Source organism: Schistocerca nitens, chromosome 3 (assembly GCF_023898315.1).
Source record: "Schistocerca nitens isolate TAMUIC-IGC-003100 chromosome 3, iqSchNite1.1, whole genome shotgun sequence".
NCBI lineage: Eukaryota > Metazoa > Arthropoda > Insecta > Orthoptera > Acrididae > Schistocerca > Schistocerca nitens.
In genome coordinates, this window is record NC_064616.1 from 158292659 (window position 1) to 158312788 (window position 20130).

Sequence of the window (20130 nt, forward strand, 5' to 3'; positions counted from 1 at the left end):
CGCGATTGCGGTTTATCGTATCGCGACATTGCTGCTCGCGTTGGTCGAGATCCAATGACTGTTAGCAGAATATGGAATCGGTGGGTTCAGGAGGGTAATACGGAATGCCGTGCTGGATCCCAACGGCCTCGGATCACTAGCAGTCGAGATGACAGGCATCTTATCCGCACGGCAGTAACGGATCGTGCAGCCACGTCACGATCCCTGAGTCAACAGATGGGGACGTTTGCAAGATAACAACCATCTGCACGAACAGTTCGACGACGTTTGCAGCAGCATGGACTATCAGCTCGGAGACCATGGCTGCGGTTACCCTTGCCGGTGCATCACAGACAGAGAGGAGGAGGAGATTAGTGTTTAACGTCCCGTCGACAACGAGGTCAGTAGAGACGGAGCGCAAGCTCGGGTGAGGGAAGGATGGGGAAGGAAATCGGCCGTGCCCTTTCAAAGGAACCATCCCGGCATTTGCCTGAAGCGATTTAGGGAAATCACGGAAAACCTAAATCAGGATGGCCGGAGACGGGATTGAACCGTCGTCCTCCCGAATGCGAGTCCAGTGTGCTAACCACTGCGCCACCTCGCTCGGTGCATCACAGACAGGTGACTGCGATGGTATGGTGTACTCAACGACGAACCTGGGTGCACGAATGGCAAAACGTCATTTTTTTGGATGAATCCAGGTTCTGTTTACAGCATGACGATGGTCGCATCCGTGTTTGGCGACATCGCGGTGAACGCACATTGGAAGCGTGCATTCGTCATCGCCATACTAGCGTATCACTCAGCGTAATGGTATGGGGTGCCATTGGTTACACGCCTCGGTCACCTCTTGTTCGCATTTACGGCACTTTGAACAGTGGACGTTACAATTCAGATGTGTTACGACCTGTGGCTCTACCCCTTCATTCGATCCCTACGAAACCCTACATTTCAGCAGGATAATACACGACCGCATGTTGCAGGTCCTGTACGGGCCTTTCTGGATACAGAAAATGTTCGACTGCTGCCCTGGCCAGCACATTCCCCAGATCTCTCACCAATTGAAAACGTCTGGTCAATGTTGGCCGAGCAACTGGCTCGTCACAATACACCAGTCACTACTCTTGATGTACTCTGGTATCGTGTTGAAGCTGCATGGGCAGCTATACCTGGCACGCCATCCGAGCTCTGTTTGACTCAATGCCCAGGCGTATCAAGGCCGTTATTACGGCCAGAGGTGGTTGTTCTGGGTACTGATTTCTCAGGATCTATGCACTCAAATTGCGTGAAAGTGTAATCACATGTCAGTTCTATTATAATGTATTTGTCTACTGAATACCCGTTTATCATCTGCATTTCTTCTTGGTGTAGCAATTGTAATTGCCAGTAGTGTAGATACAGCGGCAGCGACAGGAATTCGACACACCGTCTCATCCGACCACGGATATAGTTGCAAAGCAACCCGCCAGGTTTATGTGCCATGTGCAGCTTCCATAATCCACAACAACAAAAATATCTGGGATAGAATAACTCGCACTTGGTAGCTCACGATCCACTTTAAATGAGAGCAGATTTTAGTACCGTAAATTTGGTCATAAATATCATCGAGGGCTACCACAATGCGACTGATCCACTCTCGTACATACGGTTTTAACTGGGAGACGGAGTGGCGCGGACCTGCGCAACGCCTCGACGCAAGCACAGCAGTGGAGAGACGTCTACAGACGTGTTCTTAATCCTGCAGGACTTGGCCTTTGGGATCACCACGCGCAAGGGTTTGCTTGTTAGTGGTGAAATCCGCACGTGGGGTTTTGTCAGTTCTAAAATTTTACGTGGCGTGTTCTCGATCCGTACGTTAATTGCAGCCACATCCCGTGCAAAACGACTCGAACACGTACTATTATCGCTACTACAACAGTAGATATTGCAGCTTTCAGCGCGAGTAAAAATCGAAGATGTTCTAGTTCTCGCGTTAAGAAGTAGAAGTATCGTCACGATCGTATTCCTTCGATTTGAGAGCTGCAAGACAATTACCCAGATACTCCACCCCCTCAGGGATGGAATATGGAAAACGATGCCTACAATATAAAATAAACTCCCTCTGCGAATTTCATAATGAGTCAGGGATGAGTCAGTCAGTCGGGACATTGCTTTTTGTGTATAAGTTTTCAGACTTGCTTTGCTACCGGTCAGACATTTTGTGTTATTGTGCAAATGATCCACTGTAACTGCGAAAAATTTTCTTGATTATAATCATAACGGACTGATATGATGATGCAGTTTCACATGTTTATCGGCATTACATCTCTCAAGCGCATTATGTTTTGCAGAAGCAGCATGAAGGCTCTTAACTTGGAATAATACCATACTCTCAGACGTTTAGCAGTACATAAAACTGTAATCATGCGCCTATAAACGGGAACTGATATAGTATTCAGGCTAGTATCATAATTTTTAAGCGATTCCAATCATATATTATAAATGCTTTGTATTGTGCATAAGACATCTAACGTTTCCAGCGGATTTCTAATGGCACTGTGTTCTGAGATTCAACATCATGCGGATCTGTGAACTATGTAATTGAATATCATCATGAGGATGACGAACATAGGTACTTCACCGACAGCCCTCGCAAGAGCAGAGCTGTGTTAGTGGGCATTGGTCTGTAGGGTATGCATCTATAAGTACGGTATGGACATCCGATGTTTTCATAAGATTTCTAAATCATTTCAGATGAATAAAGCTGTGCTTCGTTCAACAGCCTGTATGTGCTAGGTTTTTGCTGACGAAGATTCGAACGCTCACGACAGTGAGTGTCTGTTACTACGTTGAGACTGCATTTCACATGACAGTTCAAGATCCTACATCTACATTGATACTCTACAAATCACACTTAAGTGCATGGCGGAGGGTTCATCGAACCAGCTTCACGATTATTCGCTATTATTCCATTCTTCAACGGCGCGCGGAAAAAACGAACACTTGTACATTTCCGTGCGAACTCTGATTTCCCTTATTTTATTATGATGATCCTTTCTCTCTGTGTAGATCGGCGCCAACAAAATATTTTCGCATTCGGAGGAAAAAGTTGGTGATTGAAGTTTAGTGAGAAGGTTCCGCTCCAACGAAAAATGCCTTTGTTTTAATAGCGTTCATCCAAAATCCTGTATCATGTCAGTGACACTCTCTCCCCTATTTCGCGATAATAAAAAACGTGCTGCTCTCCTTTGAACTTTCATGATGTACTCCGTTAACCCTATCTGATAAGGATCCCACACCGCGCAGCTGTACTCCAAAAGAGGACGGTCAACTGTATTGTAGGCAGTTACTTTAGTAGATCTGTTCCATCTTCCATGTGTTCTGCCAATAAAACATAGTCTTTGGTTCACCTTCCGCACAACATTTTCTGTGTTTTATTTCCAATTTAAGTTGTTCGTAATTGTAATTACTGGGTATTTAGTTGAATTTACGGTCTTTAGATTTGGCTAATTTATCGTGTAACCGAAGTTTAACGGATCCCTTTTAGCACATACAGTGATGACCTCACACTTTTCATTGTTTAGGGTCAATTGCCAATTTTCGCGCCATACAGATATCTTTTCTTATTTGTATTGCAATTTGTTTTGTTTTGTCGACAAATGAAACATGCTACAGTGGATTCCTCTAGATTTCCGGAGATATAAAGCGTCACGTTTTTACACATGCATTCTGTAAAATGCAGGTGTAGAGCTGACAGCCAAGAGCATCTTAAATGCACTCCGATCAGACGAATTTCGTGGCCAATACATCGACATGAGTATTCCTCAAACCACTGTATCACGATTTAAGCCTTTCATCACAGTCAATTAATAGGGTGATTGTACAGGAAAATGGGTTATAATAGTTCTTAAGCATGTGTAGTTGGTGTACTGCAAATGGTAGAGGTTTACATAGATTGAGACAGTAAGTCGAATGACAAATTCAGTATGGTAGTAGCAGTAGATTCGTATTATGGATTCAGATAGGCGCCCAGCTAGCTTTAGTCATATATTCATAAACATATATTCTCAACCATCTGTACCATAATGAGCATATACTCTTTTGATGGGTGATAGTATTATTCTTTAACTAACAGTGGTTTTCGTTACTGGTGTGCCTTGATGTTATGGAAATTCTGATATCGATGTAGACAAAACGTTAAACTCCAATCATCCTTCTTATAAACAGAAAGTAATCTAGTGTCCGGGTTAGCATTGAATTTTTAAATGATTTCCATCTGATTCTTCACATAAATTGTGTTTTACGTTGTACATATTTCTAAATCGTGACAATTGAGGACTCTGAGGGTGTAAGCGCTGATAACTGCAGTTATTTGTGTTGAATTCACACAGTTTATATCATTCACTTTCCTTTTGCTTGTTTCATCTTAAAGCACTAGCTTCATGTCACTAAATCGTGGATTTTCAAAAATTATATCTATATTCATTTCTGATCGGAGGACATGCCTACAACGACGCGCTTTTTGTCACTGCACTCAACTTATGGAAGATAAGACAGAGAATGTCGTAACTCTCGTTACTCCACTATACGATGGAAGTGGCTCGATGATGGTGGACACACAAAGTCTGGAAACAGTTTTGCATGCTGATTTCATGTCTGCTCCAATCCATCAGATGCACAGTGCAATGCTGGTGACGTGAGCCTCGGTGTATATATTGGATATATTGCAAACTCGGAGTCTGGAAACAATTGTGTTGCCTGTTCCCGTAAATAAACTGAAATTCGCAAATAATCCGACTAAGAGGCGTCAAACATAAGGACATTAACGGTTCATTATGAAGTCGTCCATATCTAACTTTACAAAACAATCGGAGGTTGTTGGGTCGTGTCAGACCTTACGTATGGGTGTGTTTTATATGTCTTAGTACTTAAATAATAAATATTAATAACTCTCGTGTGACTTTAAAAAAACTGAAAACACGTTTACGACACCTGTCCACTGAATCTGCCGCGACAAATACTGCCTGCAGGCAGCGATGACCATAGGAAATATATTTAAAAATCTCTATTCCTTACAAAAATAACATAAAAACACTTAAATTTACGTGTCGTGCTTAGGTCAAAATTTTCTCTAAGAAAGTAAAAATATCTGTTCTTGACTTTGATTAGAGCCAGAAGTATGTTTTTTTTTCTGCACGAATTTTTTCCATCCGGGATACAAATTCAAACGTATTACATTGTATCTCGAAAATTATTTATGTCAATGAAATCCCATTTTTTTCGTTGATTAGTTAAGTAACTCGTTCTGTAACGAATCTTTCCAAACATGCATATCGTATTGCGTTTGATATGTGTAAGTTCGTTTTTTTACGATATTTTATTGATTTTTAACTCTTAAAAGAAATGAAACTTTTAACCTCTGCCTCCTACAAAAACAAGTAAAAATTCAGAAATTCATGACATAGATGTATATAGTGTTACATACGCCTTATATCAGGTATCTTCATCGTACATGGTAAGGCAGGCGAAACTAAACATTACGCGATTCTCTCACAGCTGACTGGCTTTGCGACAACACAGTGGGGCGGACGATGGCATTACAGCTCCCTCTGTCAAATGACAACTAAGAAACTTCCTGGCAGATTAAAACTGTGTGCCGGACCGAGACTCGAACTCGGGACCGTTGCCTCTCGCTGGCAAGTGCTCTATCAACTGAGCTACCCAAGCACGACTCACGCCCCGTCCTCACAGCTTTACTTCTGCCAGTACCTCGTCTCCTACCTTCCAAACTTTACAGAAGCTCTCCTGCGAACCTTGCGGAACTAGCACTCCTGAAAGAAAGAATATTGCGAAGACATGGTTTAGCCACAGCCTGGGGGATGCTTCCCGAATGAGATTTTCACTTTGCAGCGGAGTGTGCGCTGATATGAAACTTCCTGGTTCTGCAAGGTTCGCAGGAGAGCTTCTGTAAAGTTTGGAAGATAGGAGACGAGGTACTGGCGGAAGTAAAGCTGTGAGGACGGGGCGTGAGTCGTACTTGGGTAGCTCAGTTGGTAGAGCACTTGCCCGCGAAAGGCAGAGGTCCCGAGTTCGAGTCTCGCTCCGGCACAGAGTTTTAATCTGCCAGGAAGTTTCATATCAGCGCACACTCCGCTGCAGAGTGAAAATCTCATTCTGGAAGCTAAATGCCAACTAGTTTAAATCGTAATCTAGATATTTCTTTCCCTTCCTTCGTGCACCTGCTTGTACAATTGGTTTCAAACAAATAAGGACGCTGTAATTTGCATCGTCGTCAGAAAACTGATTGTTTGCCTACTTGCGTCTTTTCGTAATAGGTAAACAGGTGGACTGGTTTCCACAGAGTGGCAAGATGCTGCAGCCTTGCGACGAGTGGCGTTACGAGAACTCTGTTCCGCTTTTTGTTGTGAGGATCTCCGCTCCGATGCAACTTCCCGCCAGCTTTCTCAATTCCGACAGGGGAAAGCGACCAATTGTCAGCGCGGCGTTTCACTTAACAGCAGCACTCGCACACAACTACCGCACTCTGTGTTGCCACTTGACTAAACAAAATGTGTCTACTCGAGAATCTTTATCTCTAGTTGCAAGCTGCCGATTTTATTCATTTTGTGAGGTGCAAAAAAATGGTTCAAATGGCTCTGAGCACTATGGGACTCAACTGCTGAGGTCATTAGTCCCCTAGAACTTAGAACTAGTTAAACCTAACTAACCTAAGGACATCACAAACATCCATGCCCGAGGCAGGATTCGAACCTGCGACCGTAGCGGTCTTGCGGTTCCAGACTGCAGCGCCTTTAACCGCACGGCCACTTCGGCCGGCTGTGAGGTGCAGAAATATTGCCAGATGTATGAGACGACGGCACTGGTGGTGACCGGATCCTATACTTCATTCGTCGTAAGCTCAACCCTAATGTTCCGAGCTAGCGACTGAGTGGCGGACGCGGCGCACGAACACCAGAAGTCGTGATCTCACTGGAAACGGGGCCGACAAATGTACTGATCATTTCGTTATTTTTCTAGCGTGAATAAAACATTCAAATTCGTTAGTGTTGTAGCGAATAATCGTGTTAAATGTTTAACACAATTAGTTCTTGCTTCAAATCTGAACTGAAAGTCGTTTTTTCTGTCCCACTATCCGTGGTCGTGTGCGCCTGTCGTCGTATATGCTGTGAAAATGTATGAAGTTTGTGGCGTCGAGAATTACGATGCCACAACGTGGGTGCACGCTGTCGTAAGTTGACACTACGAGAGAAGACTAACTACGCCGTTCACAGCGCCCTCTGGCCGACGCTGTGGAGCTCAGGGAGTGCCGTCTTGATTTCTCCCTTTTCATAAAGAGCAGACGGCCTGGAAATATCGCTTCTACTACCTCATGGGCTAGCTTGCTATTGAGACTTTGTATTAGTTACGTTCAGTTAAAGTTTGGACAGCAAGGAGTATTTTTTAGTTTTGAGATTATACAGAACACTCATACTAACTTCACAGTATTAGACATGGACTACGGCTTCACACCTAGCCAAAGTTATGTATGCATTTGATATTTACTTGTGTTTTTGACTCTATGAAACGTGTTAAAGTTACATACAGTACCGAAGTGCTTCACCTCTCCTGCTCCTACTCGTTTCCTTCACTCTCGGCCTATATTACAGAAGCAGTTCACAGGAGCTGACCCACGCACCGCCAACCCAGGCGGGATACAAAAAAGTTGATTCATGTTATGCAGTGAAAAATATGTGCGAGAAACCGTTAAAAGGCCTTCGAGACGTCTAAGGGGGGGGGGGGGGGGGCAGCGCAGCTGCAGGGGAAATACACCAGTAAGGTGATGTTCGAGCCGCAACAAAAAAATATTACTGTAATAATCGTTGCTGCCTTTACTCGACAGGGCGTGGTTACGTTCGGAGGGGAAAGAGAATCCAGTGATGTAACAACGAACGCTGAGGAATGCTTAGCTTAAGGCCTGGCTGGAAAGAACTTTTAATGCTTATTCCCAATTAACTGAATATTGACTGTATCACAGTTTTCTTGAGTGTTCCTTTGGGCCTTCAAAATCAATAAGTCTAAACCAAGGAGACCATGTGGTAAAATATTTCTTCCACCCAAGAGTTTCATGTATTAGATTTTCAGGCATGGTGTTTACTTGTCGCAGACGTGATGATGATGTTGAGAGAGAGAGAGAGAGAGAGAGAGGGAGACCTAAATGGCTCTGAGCACTATAGGACATCTGAGGTCATCAGACCTCTAGACATCATCCATGACCAAGGCAGGATTCGAACCTGCAACCATAGCAGCAGCGCGGTCCTGGACTGAAGCGCCTAGAACCGCTCGGTCACAGTGGCCAGCAGAGACCGACCTCCATATCTGTCAGTAGTGGGGCAAAGGAGGTTCTGGTGCACTTTTGATATCAAACTGAATGCTAATTAATTAAACTGAGCAGTTAAAGCGCCCCTCCTCCTCCACCTAACCTACTGTTCTGCTAAGTGCTTTATGATCCTTGGGGGTTGATTTATCATCTGTTGTTGTTGTTGTGGTCTTCAATCCTGAGACTGGTTTGATGCAGCTCTCCATGCTACTCTATCCTGTGCAAGCTTCTTCATCTCCCAGTACCTACTGCAACCTACATCCTTCTGAATCTGCTTAGTGTATTGATCTCTTGGTCTCCCTCTACGATTTTTACCCTCCACGCTGCCCTCCAATGCTAAATTTGTGATCCCTTGATGCCTCAAAACATGTCCTACCAACCGATCCCCTCTCCTAGTCAAGTTGTGCCACAAACTTCTCTTCTCCCCAATCCTATTCAGTACCTCCTCATTAGTTACGTGATCTACCCACCTTATCTTCAGCATTCTTCTGTAGCACCACATTTCGAAAGCTTCTATTCTCTTCTTGTCCAAACTGGTTATCGTCCATGTTTCACTTCCATACATGGCTACACGCCATACAAATACTTTTAGGAACGACTTCCTGACACTTAAATCTATACTCGATGTTAACAAATTTCTCTTCTTCAGAAACGATTTCCTTGCCATTGCCAGTCTACATTTTATATCCTCTCTACTTCGACCATCATCAGTTATTTTACTCCCTAAATAGCAAAACTCCTTTACTACTTTAAGTGTCTCATTTCCTAATCTAATCCCTTCAGCATCACCCGATTTAATTTGACTACATTCCATTGTCCTCGTTTTGCTTTTGTTGATGTTCATCTTATATCCTCCTTTCAAGACACTGTCCATTCCGTTCAACTGCTCTTCCAAGTCCTTTGCTGTCTCTGACAGAATTACAATGTCATCGGCGAACCTCAAAGTTTTTACTTCTTCTCCATGAATTTTAATGCCTACTCCGAATTTTTCTTTTGTTTCCTTTACTGCTTGCTCAATATACAGATTCAATAACATCGGGGAGAGGCTACAACCCTGTCTCACTCCTTTCCCAACCACTGCTTCCCTTTCATGCCCCTCGACTCTTATAACTGCCATCTGGTTTCTGTACAAATTGTAAATAGCCTTTCGCTCCCTGTATTTTACCCCTGGCACCTTCAGAATTTGAAAGAGGGTATTCCAGTTAACATTGTCAAAAGCTTTCTCTAAGTCTACAAATGCTAGAAACGTAGCTTTGCCTTTTCTTAATCTTTCTTCTAAGATAAGTCGTAAGGTTAGTATTGCCTCACGTGTACCAACATTCCTACGGAATCCAAACTGATCTTCCCCGAGGTCCGCTTCTACCAGTTTTTCCATTCGTCTGTAAAGAATTCGCGTTAGTATTTTGCAGCTGTGACTTATTAAACTGATAGTTCGGTAATTTTCACATCTGTCAACACCTGCTTTCTTTGGTATTGGAATTATTATGTTCTTCTTGAAGTCTGTGGGTATTTCGCCTGTCTCATACATCTTGCTCACCAGATGGTAGAGTTTTGTCATGACTGGCTCTCCCAAGGCCATCAGAAGTTCTAATGGAATGTTGTCTACTCCCGGGGCCTTGTTTCGACTCAGGTCTTTCAGTGCTCTGTCAAACTCTTCACGCAGTATCTTATCTCCCATTTCATCTTCATCTACATCCTCTTCCATTTCCATAATACTGTCCTCAAGTACATCGCCCTTGTATAAACCCTCTATATACTCCTTCCACCTTTCTGCCTTCCCTTCTTTGCTTAGAACTGGGTTGCCATCTGAGCTCTTGATATTCATACAAGTGGTTCTCTTATCTCCAAAGGTCTCTTTAATTTTCCTGTAGGCAGTATCTATCTTATCCCTAGTGAGACAAGCCTCTACATCCTTACATTTGTCCTCTAGCCATCCCTGCTTAGCCATTTTGCACTTTCTGTCGATCTCATTTTTGAGACGTTTGTATTCCCATTTGCCTGCTTCATTTACTGCATTTTTATATTTTCTCCTTTCATCAGTTAAATTCAATATTTCTTCTGTTACCCAAGGATTTCTATTAGCCCTCGTCTTTTTACCTACTTGATCGTCTGCTGCCTTCACTACTTCATCCCTCCGAGCTACCCATTCTTCTTCTACTGTATTTCTTTCCCCCATTCCTGTCAATTGTTCCCTTATGCTCTCCCTGAAACTCTCTACAACCTCTGGTTCTTTCAGTTTATCCAGGTCCCATCTCTTTAAATTTCCACCTTTTTGCAGTTTCTTCAGTTTCAATCTGCAGTTCATAACCAATAGATTGTGGTCAGAATCCACATCTGCCCCTGGAAATGTCTTACAATTTAAAACCTGGTTCCTAAATCTCTGTCTTACCATTATATAATCTATTTGATACCTATTAGTATCTCCAGGATTCTTCCAGGTATACAACCTTCTTTTATGATTCTTGAACCAAGTGTTAGCTATGATTAAGTTATGCTCTGTGCAAAATTCTACAAGGCGGCTTCCTCTTTCATTTCTTCCCCCCAATCCATATTCACCTACTATGTTTCCTTCTCTCCCTTTTCCTACTGATGAATTCCAGTCACCCATGACTATTAAATTTTCGTCTCCCTTCACTACCTGAATAATTTCTTTTATCTCGTCATACATTTCATCAATTTCTTCATCATCTGCAGAGCTAGTTGGCATAAAAACTTGTACTACTGTAGTAGGCATGGGCTTTGTGTCTATCTTGGCCACAATAATGCGTTCACTATGCTGTTTGTAGTAGCTAACCCGCACTCCTATTTTTTTATTCATATTAAACCTACTCCTGCATTACCCCTATTTGATTTTGTATTTATAACCCTGTAATCACCTGACCAAAAGTCTTGTTCCTCCTGCCACCGAACTTCACTAATTCCCACTATATCTAACTTTAACCTATCCATTTCCCTTTTTAAATTTTCTAACCTACCTGCCCGATTAAGGGATCTGACATTCAACGCTCCGATCCGTAGAATGCCAGTTTTCTTTCTCCTGATAACGACGTCCTCTTGAGTAGTCCCCATCCGGAGATCCGAATGGGGGACTATTTTACCTCCGGAATATTTTACCCAAGAGGACGCCATCATTTAATCATACAGTAAAGCTGCATGTCCTCGGGAAAAATTACGGCTGTAGTTTCCCCTTGCTTTCAGCCGTTCGCAGTACCAGCACAGCAAGGCCGTTTTGGTTAATGTTACAAGGCCAGATCAGTCAATCATCCAGACTGTTGCCCCTGCAACTACTGAAAAGGCTGCTGCCCCTCTTCAGGAACCACATGTTTGTCTGTCCTCTCAACAGATACCCCACCGTTGTGGTTGCACCTACGGTACGGCCATCTGTATCGCTGAGGCACGCAAGCCTCCCCACCAACGGCAAGGTCCATGGTTCATGGGGGAAGGATTTATCATCTGCGAGGATAATTTGTCCTTCTGAGAAACTTCCACTCCTCTCCCTCCACCTTCCCCACCCCTCTGGGAAAAGGGACACTTTTTTGTCACCTGCTCTCCATTTCAGTTCTGAGCCTCTTTTGCTCCTCAATCCTCCCCATGCCACAGTTTGTATCTAGAACCTGTAAAAACTGCAGAGAGTGAGTTCACAGAGGGAATTTTTATGTGGATAATGCCACCAATCGGCTTGAATGCTGTACAGGCTGACTTGAGGGCAACAGATGGCAGATATTTTTCTAATTTTGTCCTGCCACTATGCATTGTATGTAAAATGAATAAAAGCCAGTGTTTTTTTTCGAAAGAGTTGTTTCAGTCAGAGACCTCCACCCAGCCATGTCCTATCCAACAACCTTTTAAAAGAATATACGAGTGTAGCTTCTTATTACGGGGTCAGGGTGCTCATGTGCAGCTCCCTCCAGGGGTCAGGGTGCTCATGTGCAGCTCCCTCCAGTGCTGCCGCCATCGCTGCCAACTTCTGCTCTTTTGTGCTGCCACCACCGTCAAACACTATTTTATGAATGTTCGATGTGGCCGCTCATTGAGACAGATGCTGAATATTGGCTTATTGGGCTCTCTCAGTAAATGGCTCTGACTGCTCAACCACGAAGTGTGGCTCGTATGTCAGTAACAGTCAGAGCAAGCAAGAGCCAATTGTATTTCATTGAAATAAGGATTGTGGCTTACACACTTTGGTTCAAATGGTTCAAATGGCTCTGAGCACTATGGGACTCAACTGCTGTGGTCATAAGTCCCCTAGAACTTAGAACTACTTAAACCTAACTTACCTAAGGACAGCACACAACACCCAGCCATCACGAGGCAGAGAAAATCCCTGAACCCGCCGGGAATCGAACCCGGGAACCCGGGCGTGGGAAGCGAGAACGCTACCGCACGACCACGAGATGCGGGCACACACTTTGGAAACCTCTGTGCGTACACATTATTTTCTAAAAAAATACGCTGGGCAGGAAAACATCATTTATCATTTTCCATTTTTACAGCCAACAGAGTGAAGTTCAGTAGACGGATGCCCATCAACCTGTTGTCAAGCGTTCACATCGTAATGTTTATAGCAGTGCTCGTACACAGAAACATTTGAGGCAGTAACTTTAATCTGTGTGAAATGTCTCGTTTGCCGAGGGTATAAGCTGTGTAGGTAACAGATTTACACTGTTACATCTTTCAGTAAGATTCCTACGAGGGTAAGTCAATTATTATCCGCAAAGTAGTTACAAAATTTTATTGTAATCAAATAGGAAACTTACAAGAACAGTTTTCGACATAGCCTCCTTGCGTTTCAACGCACTTGGTCCATCGTTGTACAAGCTTCCTGATGCCCTCATAAAAGAAGGTTCTCGGGTGAGCTGCGAGCCGTAGCAAACTTAATTTCAAACAAATAATCAACGTAGCTCATCACACATTGAAGAAAACAACACCTCCTGGGTGTTTAAAAAGCGTATTCAGTCAGTAGTCGTAGTGGAAAAAAATCATTGAGAAAGGAGTGAGAAGAGGTTGTGTTAAAACGCCTATGGTTTGACCAGTACTTTAGATATCTGGTAAAATCAAACTGTTTCTAATTCCAGTGTTAGCAGGGTTATCGACAGTGTGGTCATTAGCACGTTGGGGTACCACCATACCCCGAACAGTGAGGAACGCGTAAAAAGCTCGTGAGCAACTACAGGAATCTTAAAGACATAATAGGATGATGGACGCCTTTGTAATCGGTAAAGGACTGTATATAAAACCACGTTAGAAAGGGCTTGGGTTTTTTATTTAACAAAAATCGCCTAACTACACTTACCTTTCAGACCACTTACCAATACACATCTGCTTAGACTCGTCAAGAAACTCAAAATCCCAAGATCTTGTTGTGTGTTTATGCGAAAGACTTTGCCGAAGACGATTTGGAAATGCAAGGAATGTGGGATCATAAATTTAGACATCACAGGAGGATCTGGAATCCAGTGAGTTGCGTATGTAGAATAACGTACTGTACTTTGGCTGACATGGGGATTTAGGAGCGACCAGAAGAATTGCGTCGCTACTTCGCCATTAGCTGTGTGTTCTGCAATTTTCGGCTCTGCCAGTATTTTGATTCATACCTCTGTGGACATTTCTGTCTAATGTTTCTCCTGATGAATGTATAAAAACAAGCAGCATGCACATCACCAAATCAGTTGAGCCTCAGGTGTCATGTCGCACACCCTACTTTAAAAGAGCACTCATCTGTATAAGTGCAAATTGCTTCCACCGAATAGATCTAAGCGAGGGTGATAGAGTGGAGTATTGCATTGCTTGGTCTGGGAACATAACAGCATTCCAAACATCACCGAGGTGAACAATAAACTTCACATTGGAGTCGGTAAGGTTGTAGAGATTCCTCCGGGCTTGTACGACACTGACGATCTAAATGTAATTATAAAAGAATCTTTAAAATTATTTGACTGATGTACAAACATTAGTACATTTAAAACCGAGATAAAAACGACAAAACATATAAGAGCCTTTAGCCGAAAGGCTCTATACGATCAATACTCTGTTTCTGGAGAAGCAAAGTTTGAGCTAGTAATATCGAGAATACTGAGAAAAATTTACTTGTCGGATCAGCCAGTGGATACTATCTTCGTTAGTAAGATATACGTTGAGTGCAATATCGCTGGGAATTCTTACATCAGCATCTGATTAATACATACAGTTTGAGTTGTTTTCTACAGGGGGAACGTGATACAAACTCTTTGACGTGCCCAACACTCAGTATATCCCCCAGTGCCTGTTCAGACGTTAGACCATGTTGAATTGAGCATTGTTGACCAAGACAAGAACCTGGTTGATTCTCAAGGAGAGGAAATCATAATACATATTCATTTGAAGCAGCAGCGCTATGGAAATGAGGTAGAAAATTAACTCACATCTAGTCACTATGCCACGCTGCAGTGAAAGGACAAGGCGGTAACAATTCACCATTTATAGTTCCTCAAGTCAGCAGGATCGAAACCTCACAGTGATGTCAAGCGAAATAACAACACCAGTTCACTATAACGAACGAAGCACTCATCAGGATTACATATCTCAGAAACCTTTTGCTCTGGTGAGGTGCAGTAATAACGATGAGATACAAATACTGATTCAGCATCAAGATGATTTAACAATTATAAGCAGCAGCTTTCTACACTTTGAAGGCCCATTTATAAAGAATGATGGAAGGTGTTCCAGCAGAAACATCATGATTTACGCGTTATGTGTTGCTTTCTATTTCAAGAAATATGACACAATCTTATTGGTGTCTAAGTCAACCGAACAAGAAACATTGAAATCACATCAACACTCAAAACTTACATATCCGTATTAAATACAGACCTCAATATACTAGAAAATGGGGGATTGTTCATTGACGGGCCGTTAAGTAATCACTTCAGAATGTGCATTGCTCTCAAAATGCCTATGGAATTCTTTGAGGGCAATAACTGGCCCAGTATGAGTGCTAAGCATGAACTGATTCTCGTTAAAAGTGCAACAGAAAATAATACATACATTCAATATGCACACACAGTGGAAAATAAGTCTTTTCCATAAATTAGTGTGAAAAGTACTGCTCATTCCTGTGTCAGATGAGGCCCATTTGAAACATTGCATGAGTCGAACTCTGGGGTTCAACTGTCATTAAGTTTCAGTTCATTGGAACGCTGAGTATCCAGCTCTACTGATGGCTTCAAGACATTACTGGTGAGACATCTGATGAACAAGAAATGCTTCCATTCATTATACTCGGGCTGCGAACAGAAAGGCGAGGGTATATGTAACTAAGAATTTCAGCGCATTCATTAACAGTAACTTAGCCAATGCAAAAGTGTTCATAAATTAATTATATTATCCATATGATAATCTACAGCTTAACTGGAACAATGACAGTATCGGTCAGCTGTACATTATTTACTCAAGATTTCGATCTTCTTCCTATGAGGCTGATAAATTTTGATGTATACTAAGTAGGATGTCTCTTATTTTCTGACTTCAATATTTTTGAGCGCTCACCCTCCAGGAATATTTTTTGAATGAATCTAAAACATGTCTGCACAAATTTTTTTTCTGATTGAAGCACTTAAACCCATGCTGATTTGAACACGAACTCGTCGGAGGATCACGATCTTTCACATCGTCCGCAGATGTCACGTGACGTCACCTCAGTTTACCAACTTGGGTCCATGTAGTGCAGTATTTATTTGTTACCGATCGTGTCGCACGGATTTTCCAGTTGCTATATATGAGAGCGCGCTGAAAAGTAATGCCTCTGAATTTGTTTCGCGAAAATCCTTAAAGGTTTTAAATAATACAAAAGTTATTAATATTCCACATCCTTAATCTTTGTGTCTTCGTATTTGTTTCTCAACACAGACACCTTGGCAACGAACCTATTTCTCCCAGCAAGAGAATAGTTTGTTGATACCGTCACTGTAGAATGTTTAACTTCTTTGATGGAGCCAGAACCTTACCCCTGCCCGCACGACTTCATCTCTATGAAAGTGAAGCCCCCAAAGGTGTTCTTTAAATAAAAATCGGATGTAGCCAAGATGGGACTGTATGGAGGATGATCAGTGACAGTGGACCCAAGGAATCGGACTGTTGCAGATGTCGCAACGCTCATGTGTGGTCTGACATTGTCATGCTCAAGGAAATGGTGTTTCATGTGAGGACGAACTCTTCGAATTCGAAACTCGATTATAGCGTTCCTCACACACCGACATATTTACGTTACACACTGTCATGTTACACACTACAATTTCGAACCCTCTAACGACAGAGGGCTTAAATATGTAGACATGAAGAACAAAAATGTAGACTGTTAGCAACATTTTTTTCATTTAACAAGCTTTAAGAGTCCTCACATAATAAATATGGAGGTATTACTTTTCAGCACACCCTCGTAAAAAGTGACATCAGCTACACAGTGGTAAGGAATATGTGTTTTTAGTTGTAGATATCAAGGCACTATATAGCTGGACACAAATTACCATCAAATAGACAAGTGCTCCCATAAGGGAAGTAAAATCAATCATTAGTTAATGAGGTAATCATCTGGTTCGCGAGTGCATTATATTTTAGGAGATAGCACGAATGCGAAGAGTTATTCAGCATTGTTTACAAAAACTTAATAAGTTGCATTAAGACTGGAGAAAATAGCAAAAATGCAAAAAAAGTCGAGATGTGTTTAAGCGCCGTGAAGAGAACTTTTTAAATCATTTGGGCCATTTATTTCATATCGCACATGCCAGTGCTCTACGATCAACCAAGTAGGTAGAATTCAGTATATTTTTACTTCAGAGAGAGCCAGGGCATAAAGGCTACCTTGCAGGAACTAGACCGAGTACTTGTGAATAAAGAAGAAAGTACGAGGCAGAGAAAACTGGAAGAAGACAAAAGTACACGGCATCTACGTCCAATTTTCTGCTATAATTCCTTCTTTATCATGTTGAGAATGAGATAAAGCGTCTTCATGATCATATGAAAGTGAGGTAAATGACGGTGAGCTTTTAGAAAATACTTCTGACCGTCGTTCATTGAGAATCGTGCAAAGCGACGTTCCACAGGCTTTATTGCGGAGAAATTAGCACCTGCCTTGGATAGATACCAGCTGAGTGTAGGAGATTATGTATATATTCATCAGGCGACAGCAGAAGCACCTAGTCATAGTACTGAAGAGCTCCGTATTAATATGCCTTCAAAGATTCAGACAGAAGAACAGCGTGAATCGGTTCCGCATTAACGCAAAAGTATATCTACCAAGTTAGACTGTTATACAGTAAATAAAGCCCAAACGGGATCTCTGCGAGTAGCTGCACTTTATGTACGAGGGCAGTTCAATAAGTAATGCAACACATTTTTTTTCTGAAACAGGGGTTGTTTTATTCAGCATTGAAATACACCATGTTATTCCCCAATCTTTTAGCTACACAACACTATTTTTCAACGTAATCTCCATTCAATGCTACGGCCTTACGCCACCTTGAAATGAGGGCCTGTATGCCTGCACGGTACCATTCCACTGGTCGATGTCGGAGCCAACGTCGTACTGCATCAATAACTTCTTCATCATCCGCGTAGTGCGTCCCACGGATTGCGTCCTTCATTGGGCCAAACATATGGAAATCCGACGATGCGAGATCGGGGCTGTAGGGTGCATGAGGAAGAACAGTCCACTGAAGTTTTGTGAGCTCCTCTCGGGTGCGAAGACTTGTGTGAGGTCTTGCGTTGTCATGAAGAAGGAGAAGTTCGTTCAGATTTTTGTGCCTACGAACACGCTGAAGTCGTTTCTTCAATTTCTGAAGAGTAGCACAATACACTTCAGAGTTGATCGTTTGACCATGGGGAAGGACATCGAACAGAATAACCCCTTCAGCGTCCCAGAAGACTGTAACCATGACTTTACCGGCTGAGGGTATGGCTTTAAACTTTTTCTTGGTAGGGGAGTGGGTGTGGCGCCACTCCATTGATTGCCGTTTTGTTTCAGGTTCGAAGTGATGAACCCATGTTTCATCGCCTGTAACAATCTTTGACAAGAAATTGTCACCCTCAGCCACATGACGAGCAAGCAATTCCGCACAGATGGTTCTCCTTTGCTCTTTATGGTGTTCGGTTAGACAACGAGGGACCCAGCGGGAACAAACCTTTGAATATCCCAACTGGTGAACAATTGTGACAGCACTAGCAACAGAGATGTCAAGTTGAGCACTGAGTTGTTTGATGGTGATCCGTCGATCATCTCGAACGAGTGTGTTCGCACGCTCCGCCATTGCAGGAGTCACAGCTGTGCACGGCCGGCCCGCACGCGGGAGATCAGACAGTCTTGCTTGACCTTGCGGCGATGATGACACACGCTTTGCCCAACGACTCACCGTGCTTTTGTCCACTGCCAGATCACCGTAGACATTCTGCAAGCTCCTATGAATATCTGAGATGCCCTGGTTTTCCGCCAAAAGAAACTCGATCACTGCCCGTTGTTTGCAACGCACATCCGTTACAGACGCCATTTTAACAGCTCGTACAGCGCTGCCACCTGTCGGAAGTCAATGAAACTATACGAGACGAAGCGGGAATGTTTGAAAATATTCCACAAGAAATTTCCGGTTTTTTCAACCAAAATTGGCCGAGAAAAAAAATGTGTTGCATTACTTATTGAACTGCCCTCGTACAACGCCACCCAGCAGGAAGAGCGGGCTTAAACCAACTTCTTCCGCTATTCTCGAAGCCACTGCATGACGTCACTTCCGCCCTTACAGAGGATGCGTTCACTACGCTATTGCAACGTGATATATATCTCTGACTTAATATGTAACTATTACATTTAATTGGGTGTTGTAATGTGTTTTATCTACAGGTAGATCTTAGTGTTGCTGTTGTAATTTCGGTGTTGTAATGTAGACATTTTTTTCGTTCTATTTGTAATCCTGCCCGCCAGTGCAGGTAAGGATCTGAGGTCGAGTCCAGAAAGCACTCTCCCCCATGACTTGACTGGCACTGCGCAGACATCTCAGCAACTAAAATTTTTTCCTGTTAGGAAGGCGTACATTTAACTCTTTGATTGATCAAACAGTGGTTTGGATAGTTTTTGAACGTAGACTAGTATTAATAGTGTAGTTCAGATAATGGTTCAAAAATGTAACTGTGCAGCATCTGTTTGTTTTTAATTTAATGAAATAAAATTTTAGCATACGCTACCTTCATGTATTATGTAGAAGTAGAATGAACATTTGAAAAACATAGTTATTTAGTTAAGTCCGATGGTACGTTTTTATTGTCAGTGGGAATAAAGGAAGGATCTATTTTATTTCTTATTATACATTCGTATATAAGTATGGCTGTATGCTGACTATTTACAATTTTTTGAATAAAAATCTGAATTATTATTTCGCATTAACTACACTTTAAATGTGATATGAATGGAAATTATGCTGCGGAATGAAGAAACTGTCAAGGAGAAACGTTTTCAGTTTATTTTCAAATATGACTTCGTTGTCCGTCAGACATACTAGTCCGCAGCTCGTGGTCGTGCGGTAGCGTTCTCGCTTCCCACGCCCGGGTTCCCGGGTTCGATTCCCGGCGGGGTCAGGGATTTCCTCTGCCTCGTGATGGCTGGGTGTTGTGTGATGTCCTTCGGTTTAAGTAGTTCTAAGTTCTAGGGGACTGATGACCATAGATGTTAAGTCCCATAGTGCTCAGAGCCATTTGAACCAATCAGACATACTGTGTCATTTCCTTGGTGATCAAATATTTTGGTGACAGTATTGTGTACCCCTTTTTGTACTAAA

At 42.6% G+C, this 20130-nt stretch overlaps 1 protein-coding gene across 1 annotated transcript in view; it reads left to right on the forward strand.

Annotated features, from left to right (window-relative positions):
• Positions 1–20130, forward strand: part of LOC126248100 (dual specificity protein phosphatase 10) — a 228907-nt gene that overhangs the window by 81993 nt on the left and 126784 nt on the right. The gene's annotated exons all lie outside the window — the stretch shown is intronic.